General features: G+C 40.0%; 1 protein-coding gene across 3 annotated transcripts in view; it reads right to left on the bottom strand.

The window, feature by feature from the left end:
* The window catches only part of LOC117460964 (oxysterol-binding protein-related protein 10-like), a 127658-nt gene that overhangs the window by 75832 nt on the left and 37414 nt on the right, over positions 1 to 14412 (bottom strand). The window lies entirely within an intron of this gene.

The following is a 14412-nucleotide window of genomic DNA, read 5'->3' as shown; positions in this document are numbered from 1 at the left end:
TAAGTTTAATTGAAAAAAACACGCTATACTTGTTTACCTGAAATGATTTGAGTTTGTTTTAATGCTCACATGTTTTTATGAGTCAAAATGTGTGGTGGGTGCCAATGTATATTATAAATTATAATATACATTGCACCCACCACAAATTTTCAACCGACCAATTTCACACGACATGGTTCCTCTCAGTCACAGGGGGACATACATAATAATTTATAATGTATGCCCCCCTGTGACTGAGAGGAACCATGTCGTGTGAAATTGGTCGGGTTAGTTTGGGACTGTCTCCAGCCCTTAAGAAAAGCAGCGTTGGATTGTCAGTCTGTCCGTTATTCCAATACCTCGGTCCAGGGCAAGTTATAGACAACATCTGCATAGATTCTCAAGTAATATTCTATGAATGTTTATGGTTCTTGGAAGGCAATTATTCGAATTGTGGGTCCCCCGTTTTCTTTTATCTACCAAAACCATCAGGTTAAAATGCCCTCTTGATGGTTGTCAATGCTCCCCCAAGGTTAAGATACATGACTGATGATCCACTTTTCAGTGTGAGGTGTGCCATGAGCTATGGGAGAACATCAACTCTCCCAAGCCAGATCAGAACGGTTTGAAATGAAAGAACAGACTTTACACTTTCAGCAAGACTGACAATCAGGCTTTCGGAGTAATGCATTACAGGTAACAGGATTACATAATCAGGACCAATAACCAACCAAGGTAACCCCCCCCCCCCCCCACACACACCTTATCACCTGAATCTCCTCCTGGAGCACTATTGTGTTTTTTTTTGTTTTTTTGCCAGCAGCAGCTCATTAGCATTTAAAGCTACAGACAGAGGACAGAGAATCAGCACTTTTGGAACAGGGCTGAAACAGAGGGGATTATGGGATGCTGCAATGATCTGTTTGGTATTTGGAGCCAAACACTTCAGAGACATGTTTGTATATATCTGACACCTATAATATATTGTTGAAAAAGAGTATAATAGGTGACCTTTAAATTAAAAACATCTTGTCAGTAATTATTTTCTCTTGTATTGATTTGCATTGCATTTGATATTGACGTAATCAAAATGTAACAAAGTAATCAAGTTACATTACTTCTATATTGTGATTCTTAAATTAGGTTAATAAATTACAATGTTTTAAAGGTTACTATTAATTGTAACAGAATACATTTTTAAAGTAACACTCCCAACCATGTATACATATATGCTGGCCAAGGTGCAGATATATAAAGAGATCTAATTATGTCTTTTTTATCGCATTCCTTGTCACTCTCTCAGACACTCTCACACATACAAACAGGCAGCGCTCAGATCGTGCTGCACTCACACGCCGCGCTCTCAGGGGAGAGTGAGTCATCAGCGCTGGGTTATGAAAAAGCAAGACGAAAGCTATTACAAGACACAATGCTGTCACAGCTCAAATCAAATATGCATGCAGACTTCAGAAACAAATAGCTGAAACTCTTTTCATTCATATGCACCTTATGTGCACTTTATGTGTAGAATTACAATGTTCCTTATAATCTTTGAGGATACGGATAATAGTGTGTAGTTGATAACTAACTGGGTGTGTTCACTGATGTTAAGACTCTACTTTACTCATAATTGTTACAAATACATTTTTGGATTTATCTCAAAAGTAAACACGATAGACCAATGAACCAAGAGACAGGGACATGCATTGAGGCTGTGACTAAAATCTGAAATAAATTATATTTTACCCTTTTATGTTTTAGGATTTGTGATAGCTGATCATTTCTTAAATGCTTAAAAATGTCAACCATTTGACCTTCATTACAATACATTGGATGTTTTTTTTTACTATATTTGTAGTCTATAAAGGGAATAAAGTATATGCAAATGCATACATAATTTGAGTTAAAGCCAGTTACAATTACTACGCTGCTTTAAAGAGTTGACATTTTGTCTGTGGCGGATCATGGTCCCAAGGCCCGGGATGATCCTTGTACTTTTTTTAATCTACATTCTCTCCATTTTGGGATCATGCCACACTGAGCAACTATGGGGCCTGTCTACAATGCTGTATCCAGTTCCCTTTACACATCCATGGTTAATGCTTTGCTCTCAGCCATGGGAGGCAGGAAGGGACTAATACTGATGTGGAAAACTTTGATCCATTTCAATTAAGATGTTTAGAGCTATTATGGTGTTGTTGTTTTGGTGTGACACTTTGTTCCCTTTACTCTGCCTTTGCTCAGCCAACAAACCCTGCCTGCCCTTAGCTACAGTACTGTATCACACACAGGCAGTGGCGGTTCTACGGGGTGGCACGGGGTGGCAGCTGCCACCTCAGAAAAAGGCCTTGCCACCCCAGCTGCCACCCCATTTGGCAGCTTTGTTTTGAAAGAAAAGTTGTGGCTCATCGGACATTTATGAGGGAAAATCTCTAATGTCCGAGTGCAAGTGAATGCAGCACAAGACACGAGCCTTGTAACCCCTCCCCCGGCCCTGGCGCGAGCGTGGAAATATGATTGGCGGCGATTTCATTTGAACGGGGGGACAGCTCAAAACGAGAAGCATTTCGGATCCAAGTAGACGGAAGGAATGAGGTATTTGCGGTCAGGGTATGGCTGGGGTAGGCTACAGCCATACCAAGAAATGGCTTAGCCCCACCATGAACAATGATGTTAAAGTAAGCAAAATAAAGTCTGCCAACTCGCGTGGAGTAAATTTCACAGACAGCAGTTAGTAAGATTGATTTCAGTAGCCACTTCTCTGGAAACACCAAAGACTAGAAACGGTTTTGAAAACTTCTGTCACGTAGTGATCGTCTTCTCAATAGAACATCTTTGATAATGTCTTCTGGCAAATCAGAATCACAATAACGGCGTTGTGTTGTTGCAGGAAGTCCCGACGGAGAATACTTTTGCTGTCGTACATCTCACATCGAAATAAGACCCCACGGTTTGATGATTGATAGGTGTGTGGGCTGTCTTTCATTTTGACACACAGAACAATGGGGGCTATCCACCCTTATCCACAATGTAAAGTAATTCACAGCCTCTTCCCTCTTCTCTCTGTGAGGTTCAGCTTTCAGAACAAAGTAACAAAAAAAAATTAAATATGTCGTGTAGTAATAGATTTATTTATTTTTCTTCTTCTCAAGAGAGTACCAGAATGTGTATTTTATGTTAGTATTTCAAAAAATCTGCTGGGGGAGAATCCCCCCAGACCCCCTGCAGGGGTTGGGTTTTCAGCACGTCCACTCTTTCACCTGTGGGAAAATGGCAGGATTGACTCCAGGTCGCCCTTTTTATTTACTACTAAGACAAATGTGCCTTTTTATTTCATACAGTTCAATTTGGATTGAGACAGGGAAATAATCTAAACTTCACGCGTGGCGTTTCACTGTCAAGGGGAGCGTGTATGTAATTACATTGCAAATACTGACTTGAGCCCCACCACTGTATGGGTTAGCCCTACCATAGATTACCCAACACAAACACTCTGGAGCCACTGTTTGCGGTCTACAATGACAGAGAAGAGCCTGTCAAGTTTGGCTGTACTCAGCATTGAATCAAAACGCACCATAGCTTTAAATCTTAATAAGTTTGTGAGGCGTTTTGCTGAACAAGATGGTAATCACCACATTCAGATGTTTATAGGCATGCCAACTTGATGCTCTGCTCACGGATGAGTCGATGAGAATAAAAAACTGTTAAGATGATGACCTTGTATGTGTGTATATATTTATTTTCTTTGTGGGGGTCTGCCCCCAAAAAACAGTTTCAAGTCCTGAGAAAGTCAAATCAGACAGTGTGTCAAACTTCACTGCCCAGGCAAAAAAAAGTAACCACTTTGATTTAACTAGGTCAATAGGTAAGGGCATTCCACTTGATAATAACTGTAGCGATGTTTATGTTTTAGCTGAATACACGTTTTTTAACCCTAACTGATGCAGTTAGTCACTTCTTTAATGTTTGTTCTTTCTGATGTAAAGTCAAGGTTGTAACTGTTTGCAATGAAGTCGTGGGGCGCTGAACTTTTCTTTTTAATCTTTTGATTTATGATAATTACTTGTCTTTCAAATTTGAAGGAGGGTGAGCAAGCATCTTGAGGAACATTCATCATTAACTCCTCCAAAAAATATAGTTTATTCAATAATAAATGAATATGTGAATCATAACAGTGATTGACAGCTGATAGGAATAATATGATTGTTAATATTATCATATTCATACAGACAAACATCATCGATGAGACAGTTAATTAATGTACTTATTGCAGCAGTCTGCAAAGATTTGGTACCCCTGCTGGTCTAAGAGTGAAACAAACTCATTCAGTTATTGTTCAGTTAAAATTCATTAAATGATCTCTGCCACCTTATATATTTATATGTAAAGCTTTACTGATGTGCCACAATAATGTGACCTAATGTTATTGAGTTAAAATATAAATATTGTGGCTTTCCAAGTTAGCATTGTTGATATGACTGCGATTAAATCAGCATATACTTCTGCCAGGGGATGCCACCCCTGAAATTCTCCTGCCACCCTCTTGCCACCCCATGAATATTTGTCTAGATCCGCCCCTGCACACAGGTATAATATCCAGCCTCTTTATTATAGGAGCAATTTTCTTCATGCTGGGAGCTCCTGTACATAAAACAAATGTATCATGTGTACTTCAATGGCCTGTTTTCACCTCAATTTGTTTTGTCTCTAAGAAAGCAAATCACTCTCTAACAGGAAAGGAAAATTAGACAATCACTTCCTGTCTCTCTTCCAGAGAACCAAGAAAGATGTATTGCTTTATAATAATATAAAATGAAAATGCTGATGTGATACATAATCACAACAGCGGGAAAAGGAGATGCAATAGAACATCTTCGAAAGTGTATTAGATGTTTGTGGAAACATAAAAACACCCATGCAGACGTTTCTCTAACAAGTGATCCCAGACCTAAACTAGGCTGAGAAAGGTTGGGACAAAGATAGTCCTAAGAGTTGGTTCGGAAAGCATTGAACAAAATAAAAGTTAGGAGGACTTGTTGACATCTTCTAAGCACCACCTGTAAAAATCTAACAAAAATAACGCATACACCTTTTTTACTTTTGGATTTACCAAAAGCAGAAACACTATTATGGGATTATTTGGAAATGTCATCCCTTTTGTCTCAACGCTGAAATAAAGCACTCTCTCTCCCAAATAATATCTTTAGGAGTTGAATATGTCATGGCCTCTTTCTTTCTCCGTTTCTTTGCTTTTAGACCTTTAGCAGACACACTCCATCAACTTCAGTAAATGACTCATCTAAGGCTCAGCAGACAGTGTTCCTAATGTTCAGAGGGCAGACAGCCAGAAGTAAAGCAAACAGATATTGTTCTAAACTGTATTAAAGTAAACAGGTATTATCTTGAACTGTATTGAAGTGAACATGTATTATTTGGGACTGTTTTTAAGTAATCCTATATATATATATAAACCTTCTTACATACACTTTCCCAGACACCCTGACACACACACACACACACAACACACACCCACCAAGATACCAACACACACACACACACACACACACACACACACACACACACACACACACACACACACACACACACACACACACACACACACACACACACACACACACACACACACACACACACACACACACACACACACACACACACACACACACACACACACACACACACACACACACACACACACACACACACACACACTTTCCCAGATACCCTGACACACACACACATACACTCCCTGACCAAGATATCAACACACACACACACACACACACACACACACACACACACACACACACACACACACACACACACACACACACACACACCACACACCCCGCACACACACACACATACACCCCACCTCCACACACACACACACACACACACACACACACACACACACACACACACACACACACACACACACACACACACACACACACACACACACACACACACACACACACACACACACACACACACACACACACACACACACACACACACACACACACACACACACACACACACACCTACACTTCCTTTTACCAAACACACACACATGTCCTTTTCAAGGTTCTTTTTGGGGCCAATGTTTGATACTAATATATCTGTGTACAATGTTTGATTGTTTGAGAAAGAATAGTTTGTGTGAAACCTTCCCTGGGAAATTAAAGGAGTGATGTCCGGTGGAAGATAAGCAGTGACTCTCCGCTCCAAAAAGGTCCATATATACTGTTGTTTATTCATGCACGGTGCCCCCTGTTGCTGACTGGCCGGTCCCGATACCTGTATCGCACGGCGGTAGAGCGGGGAGCCCGGAGTGCTCTGTTACAGGGCACTCTGTATTTTCGTATTGTGTCTTTTTACCATTAAAATCAGATTATTGTTATAACTTGTATGCCGGTGTTTTGAACTCCTTTTCTTATTAATCTGACCAGGCTCATCTAAACGGACGGCGCGGAGCAGAGCTGGGCTTTAAGCCACCACAACTGTGTCTGCTCCTACAATTTGGTGACCCCGACGTGATGAGTGCTGGTCTATAGGAGGACCACCGACAGCTAGCGGACGAATTTAGTCCAGGAGAGGACACCTGGACACCACTGACAACTACACCAGGGCGTCCTACATGATACAAAGGTAAAACAGATACCTGTTGATTACCAAAATCTGTGATTGGCTTTACTACAAAAATGTTAGAGTTGTCAGCGGCGTTCTCAGTGTTCTTAGTCACGGTAAAGAAATACAGTACTGATAAGTGTGTCTATAAGAGCCAGGTAGAGCAGTCCTGACCTATGGAGCACTAGGTGGCTATAAGAGTCGGTTAGAGCAGTCCGGACCTATAGTGCACTAAGTGTGTGTGTGAAAATACAGTATACTGTAGATAGTGTGTCTATAAGAGCCAGGTAGAGCAGTCCTGACCTATGGAGCACTAGGTGGCTATAAGAGTCGGGTAGAGCAGTCCGGACCTATAGTGCACTAAGTGTGTGTGTGAAAATACAGTATACTGTAGATAAGTGTGTCTATAAGAGCCAGGTAGAGCAGTCCTGACCTATGGAGCACTAGGTGGCTATAAGAGTCGGGTAGAGCAGTCCGGACCTATAGTGCACTAAGTGTGTGTGTGTGAAAATACAGTATACTGTAGATAAGTGTGTCTATAAGAGCCAGGTAGAGCAGTCCTGACCTATGGAGCACTAGGTGGCTATAAGAGTCGGTTAGAGCAGTCCGGACCTATAGTGCACTAAGTGTGTGTGTGAAAATACAGTATACTGTAGATAAGTGTGTCTATAAGAGCCAGGTAGAGCAGTCCTGACCTATGGAGCACTAGGTGGCTATAAGAGTCGGGTAGAGCAGTCCGGACCTATAGTGCACTAAGTGTGTGTGTGAAAATACAGTACTGTAGATAAGTGTGTCTATAAGAGCCAGGTAGAGCAGTCCTGACCTATGGAGCACTATGTGGCTATAAGAGTCGGGTAGAGCAGTCCGGACCTATAGTGCACTAAGTGTGTGTGTGAAAATACAGTACTGTAGATAGTGTGTGTAAGAGTCTGGTATTGCAGTCCAGTACCTTAGCTCACTAAAAAGAGAGTAAAATGAACCAGCGAGGTCTCCGTGAGGTAGTCTAGTCCTGCACGGCTGACTCTCTGGGGAAATTCTGTAATAAACTGTGTGATTTTTTACGTCGAATCTGTGTAATAATTGAGACGAGAGAGCAGAAACATAGTGACAGGAGAAGGTTGGCAGAAGCTGGGAGCTTCATCAGACAGGGGAAGCTCATTTGTGGTCAGCTGCTGCCCTTTGTTCTTCAATATAATGTGTTGCTCCACGTTGAAAACTTTGAATTCAGACTGTGTGCACGTCTGAATTAACAGGACATTCAAATAAATAAGAATAAGGACATTAAGAGTAACGACAAGATTTGTCCAGTGTATTAATAAATACAAGTGAACACATATTAACCTAGTCAGATAAATAGATACGAAGTCATTCTTGTTTCAAGGAAGCCCCCCTCCTCCTGGAATGCCTGTTCCAGCCGGGGTGTCTGTGAGAGTACCCACACCCCCCCTCCTTCTTTTCTCTCTCTCCTGTTTGCTCTCTTCTTGAATGCATGAAGAAAGAGCGTTGAATTTAAAACAAGGAGTGAATAATCGAGTGGTCTGAAGTTGGAGTGAATAACATTGAAAATTAATATGTGATGGTAGATATTTCAATTAAATTCAAAACCTTTATTTATCCAGGTAAAATCCCATTGAGATCAATGATCTCTTTTTCAAGGGAGACCTGCATTTAAATAAATAAGAAACATTGCATTGTGAATTTTACACTATTCGTCATTAACTGATAATTTTACTTAATTATATTTCAGAGGAACTTAATTGCATACAGTAACGTTGAGGGAAAGTAGAAAGTAGTTTGCTGAGTAGTACATGCAGGTTAAAGTTTGATTCAAATTGAATATAATAGTGGATTATTCCACCTAGATTACACATAGAAAGATGAGAATTTGTTAAACATTAGATAACGAACTCACTGTAAGAAATATATATTGTAATGTTATTTAGGAGTTGTATTGATCTGTTTGTTGATTGTTCTGTCTGTTGGTTGGCATTGTTGATTCGTAAAGACCTTGTTTTATGTTGGTAAATGTTTTGGTATACCAATAGTTTGTTGTTAGTTGTTGAAAGAAGCCCCCCTTCTCTTGAAAAGGCTGAGAGCTCCAGCCGGAGCCAGTATTTGTACTTTCTGATTCTGTAGAAGAGTACTCTTTGTTTCAATCAGAAAAAGAGCAAGCTATTCATCACAATTGTATTTTTAGGTTATGAATAAAACAAAAAGTAGTAGCCTAAGTGATAAGCAGAAGGGTTTTTGAACGCTTGTCAGTCAGAAGGAATCTATTAATGTTTATATGACAGGGGTGCTTATGCCCGCTTCGGTTTTCAATGTCCGCCATCACGTTAAAACAGAGGATTGGTGGCATTTTCAGTTCATTGCTTGCTTCCACACGCCTTTCCCCCTCCTTGTCTCTTTCATGACTTTATTTAATGCATTAGAACGATTGTTATCGTAACTTTCCGTGTTTCTAGAAGTCAAACTCACTGTTCATATTACGGAGTATATTTCCGGAACGGCCTTTCAAAATAAAAGCCACAGGCCGCTGTTCACCAGAGATGCCTTCACAATAAAACAGTAATTAGCTTAACAATATATTTAACTTATATTACGTCCTTAAATATTGATTTTAATTCATTACAGTTTTCAAATACGGCGCGGATTGAATACAGTTATTTGTGTATTCTGTCAACCTCACCATGCTTGTAACACAACTTAGATAAACAATTTGAAAATGAATAGAATTAACCAAGTAGATCAAAGATTAGTATAGTGGTTAAGGAGGGTGTCTTTGTTTTGCCTATTAACTTAGAACTGAAGTAATAAAGAATAGGCAGACTACTATCATTAGTTTGTTTTAACATTCACATATTTCAGCATTCCTGACCTCAGCCGTTTTATTTTGTAACCCGTTGGGAGAGAGATTTAAATTGAGTTTTTCTCAGTAGCTGAATGTGATTACAGCAGCATTGGATAGTTCTGCACCACCTTTTGGGTTCTCTGAATCAGTGTGTTGGTGAAGAGTTGCTCACTGCAAACAGAAGAAGTGTGCAAAGAACGCATCTCTGAGGAGATATTGACATTTGCTTGTGCCTCGTTGTCAAGGCAACAGTGGTGTGAAGAGGTACTGCGGTTTTGGGGGATTTCTGCTGTACAGAGGACAACGTGTGTCTGCCAAGTGATTCCTTCCCTCATCCCAATGCCAGGGAGAGTTTCCTTGGAGCCCACTGACCAGGGCCGGTCCTAGCTTTTTTGGGGACCCTGCCACTGACTACAGCTGCATCACTGACTGTGCTCATTATGACAAGATCTTGAGACATGCTTGTCTCAGATTGTTCTGGAGGAATGATGCAATGATTTTACAGCATAATTGTGCAAGAGTTTCCCAGGGGGTGGTGTAGAAACCTTAATGCTTAGTGTTTAGATAAGAGGCTGCTTGTTTAAATGATGGTCTGGAATACTGAAAAGATTAAAGTTTAATATTCTTGTTTAGCAAACAAGACATCTGATTATTATGTCACACATAATAATCTTGTTATAGAAACTAGCTATGGGTAAAACGTGTGGTTGTTATACCATTGTTATCATGAACAAAAGATAAATAAGGAAATAGTATCTGCTTAAAGATGAACGGATTTCATATCCTAGAGGGGATTAGTATTGTGAATACTCCACAAGGTATCTACTAATGTATTGTAAAGAACTTGAATTGACTTGATAAATAAGTGAAGATAAGAAGATGTATTAACCATAAATTAATCAATTGGTAAATCAAAAATAGCGGTAAAAGGGAAAACTATTAAAGTGAAGTGAAAAATCATCCTAAAACACACTGATGAGGGAGGGGGAAGGCATGATGGAAGTATGCACTAGACTTTAAGTAGTGGGTGTTTGGGAGTTAGGAGTACAGAGTAGAACCATATTCTTCAATCTTTTCATCATGTTTACAAATTATTCTTTTAGAGTTTTTATTCAAGTGTGAATTTGGTAGTGTTTTAATTTGTTACAGTATTGATCAGTTCAAAGGGAGAGTTTTAGTAACAGCTCTATAAGATCAGACAAATATTTCTTTATATAGGTCATGTTGAAGGGAAAGCTAGTTCTAAACAAAATATAGTATTTCAATTTGAGGTACTGGTTTCACCATTGTGGCATAGTTATTACCATAGGAGGGCTTTCGGATGGACATACGAAATGACTTCTGTTTTTAAATCCTTGATAAAGTAGGGAGTAATTGTTGCATGTTCACACCCAGGCCTCCACGCACTGTTAAAGAGGGTAACATTGTTCTTTAAGTGCACCAGAATTGAAGATAAATTAATATAATGAGTTATGAAATACATAGCAGAGCTTTACAGATCTGAAAATAGATCTATTAGACATTTTAATTTAGATTAGGTGTTAATGAACTGCAGTAGTAGTGTACAATAAGGAAGTGACATTTTTTGGCTAACACTTTTCAGGAAATGTGGGAAACAGCTGTCCCAATGAAAAGTTAGAGATATCTTGAAAAGTATAGTTGTTATCGTGAATTAATTAATGATGGCGCTCCATATATGACAGATTTTTGTAGACAAAGGATACTGGCCTATGCTGACATGTCAAAGTCTCTGCAGAGCACGACACATGGCCAAAAAGACTGAGACCAACTGACCTTTGACCCTGACCGACAGTGTAACTTGAGAAGGCACTGACAATGACAGAGGCTGAAGTCGAATAGTCCATTTAGCTTAGGACCCTTCCTAAAGGAGTGAAATGACCCGGAAGTCCCTCAGTGGCAGCCATGATAAGTGCCGTTCGAATTCTCTAGAATGATGAGAATGCTAGGAAAGGAGGTTTCAAACTTCCTTTATAACCTCCTTTAGCTTAGGAACCACTGGACCTCCCTAACCGACAGGAGAAGCGAAAATGCTGCCCCACAATGCCTTGCAGCCGCAGCATTTTCCGTCACTCAACAGTCGGCCGTTCACGGAAACAACCGATTATGACCGAGAAATGATATCATGAAAGTTACGGTGCTTATTAAGCATTTTAAAACGTAGGTGGTAAGCATAGACTGTATGGTGGTAAGTTGTCAAAGTGCTTTGTTTTGAACGTTCATCAGTATTATAATCAAAAAGAGAAATATGAAGGTTAGTTTTTACTGAAATTATCAAATAAAGTCAACATCTCACAGTCTTTACTGAGCTGTGTGGAGTTTGTTCAACTTTTAAAAGATGTTTGAATGGTGATATACACAGTGATAGATGTTAAGGACTAACGTTTATAATAAATACATTTGTTTTGATTTTAAGATATTTTCATAGTTTATACAATCTTTGGGATCATTAGTATTAATGTGGACCGGAGGGAGAGGGTGACGAGCATAGGTTTCACTTTCCTTTTTTATTTCAATTCCAACTTTGGTCATGAAGAATATGTTTCTCTGTTGTCCACGTTCATAAAGCAAAGCAGCAGCATCAGAGCACGGTGCAGAGTCTCTAGATGAGTTTACAGTAGTCCCTCGTTCTTATTAAACATCCATGTTGTAGTCCGCTCTATAGAAAACTGTGGTTTCCATAGTTTCCCCACAGCAGCAGACCGACGTCCGCTGGCGCATCATAAACACGTCGGATAGTGAAAGTGCAGTCGAATTCCCTAAAGCACTGCAGTCTCTTCTCCTAAGTCCTTTTGAATTCTCCTATCCACTATCTCTTAACCCCGTGACGTTTCACTCAGAGGTCAAGGAATAGACGATAGGGTTAGAACTTAGGAGCTGATTTTTAAACTATCCGACTGCAGCCTGACTCTGGGGTGAACCTGACCAAACTTGACTTTACAACCTGACAGTGTGAGTGTGAGGTGTATGTCTGCATGTGATCAGTGCAACTGCATGATTTAAAACAATGACTGATCAAGCATGCTTTTGGACTAACACATTATTTCTGGGGCTCTGTGGGAAATGAGAGGTTTCCTACAATTCCACAGAATTGGAAAACCGCACTTGTGACCCGTTTCTAATCTACTTGATGATATTTTACTCCCACAGGAGGTGGCAGTTTGCAGAATGTGAAGCTCAAACTAAAACATGAAGATTCTGTTTCTTTTAGGACTGAAAGATGGAGAGAAACACTTAATTTCACTGGAGTGTTTACTGTGGAAATGATGGATGTACATTTGTGAATAATGTTTGGTATTTTCTTATAATCCATTATTACCTGAACGTTTTCTTCCCATACAGGATTTTGTTACACATGAGTTCATGTGTAAAAAGGGGGAGTGTAAACTTCACAATCTACATTTTTCAATCTGACAATTGATTGACAGTTTTAGAATGAACCTGCTCCATATCTGGGGATAAGATACTGTTTGATGGATGTTGCCATTTTTCTAATATTGATTGAGTTATAACAGGTAACACAGATGCAGAATCAGTGGCCAAGGGGCTGCTGTGAGAGATGTAATTCCAGAATGGAATACTGAAGAAGTTGACCTGTGATAATGAAACAATTTTGTAATATTTCAACAGGTATTAAAGTAACTGAGGTTTGAAATGTAGAAAGAACATATTACAGTTAAGCTAACACATAGTAATGTAATGAGACAGAATTTAATTTAGACAACATCATGTAACTAGCCTGGTAAAGAAGTAAAAGCCATAGACTTTATTGTTTAGGTCATTATGGAGATATACATTTCATCTAAATTCATAATAGAAAGACATTTGATGATAGTTTGTTGGAATTCTGTATTCATACGCAGTGGGGGATCAAAAAGCTGAGGGCCCAGGAGCCCTGAGCGTAGGCTTGAGGGATTTGTATCAGATTTCTCCACACAGGTTGCTGGCGCCAAAAGGAGGACCCAGGAGGCCGACACAGCGGAGTTCGTCTGGCTGAAGGTCATCGACGGGCCGGAGAAGGAGGATCGTGAAGACATCTCTCCAGCATCGACCCGGAAGCCGCCATCAGCGGGCCGGAGGAGGAGGATCCGAAAGACATCTCTCTAGCAGGCAGCCCAGAAGCCGCCGTCAGCGGATCGGGGGACAAAGACACGGCAAGCCAGGACGGCCCAGGGGACTCCACTCTCCGCTGAAACAGGTGGATATAGCCGGTGTGGAGTTTGTTCAATACCCCATTTTTTGAGGAACTTTGCTCCAATACCCCATTTTTTGAGGAACTTTGCTCCAATACCCCATTTTTTTGAGGAACTTTGCTCCAATACTCCATTTTTTGAGGAACTTTGTTTAATAACCCATTTTTTTTAGGGAGAAGCTGCCACTTTCCCTTCGTACCAAATGCCCTTTTTGGCTTACCCGTCAGAGGAGGACGAGCACCATGACTCAGCCGACAAGGACCATTTTTTAACATATTTTGGTCTCCCTCCACTGTCATAAGAAGTTGTTATGGTGGACTGTTCCTAAGGGTTTAAAGTGTTCTAAATCCCAGCTTCTGATTGGATTTAAATAAATGTTGGGAAACAGACAGTAGAAAAGAATGACAGTGGTTATGTTCCAAATGCTGTGTCTAAGTTGATCTCTGAAGGTGAGATCAAAAAAGGGATTAAAGCAAACAGATATTGTTCTAAACTGTATTAAAGTAAACAGGTATTATCTTGAACTGTATTGAAGTGAACATGTATTATTTGGGACTGTTTTAAGTAATCCTATATATATATAAACCTTCTTACATACACTTTCCCAGACACCCTGACACACACACACACAATACACTCCCTGACCAAGATACCAACACACACACACACACACACACACACACACACACACACACACACACACACACACACATACAC

Source organism: Pseudochaenichthys georgianus, chromosome 16 (assembly GCF_902827115.2).
Source record: "Pseudochaenichthys georgianus chromosome 16, fPseGeo1.2, whole genome shotgun sequence".
Taxonomy (NCBI): domain Eukaryota; kingdom Metazoa; phylum Chordata; class Actinopteri; order Perciformes; family Channichthyidae; genus Pseudochaenichthys; species Pseudochaenichthys georgianus.
Note: the sequence above shows the minus strand (reverse complement) of the source record. Positions and strands in the feature narration are given on the sequence as shown.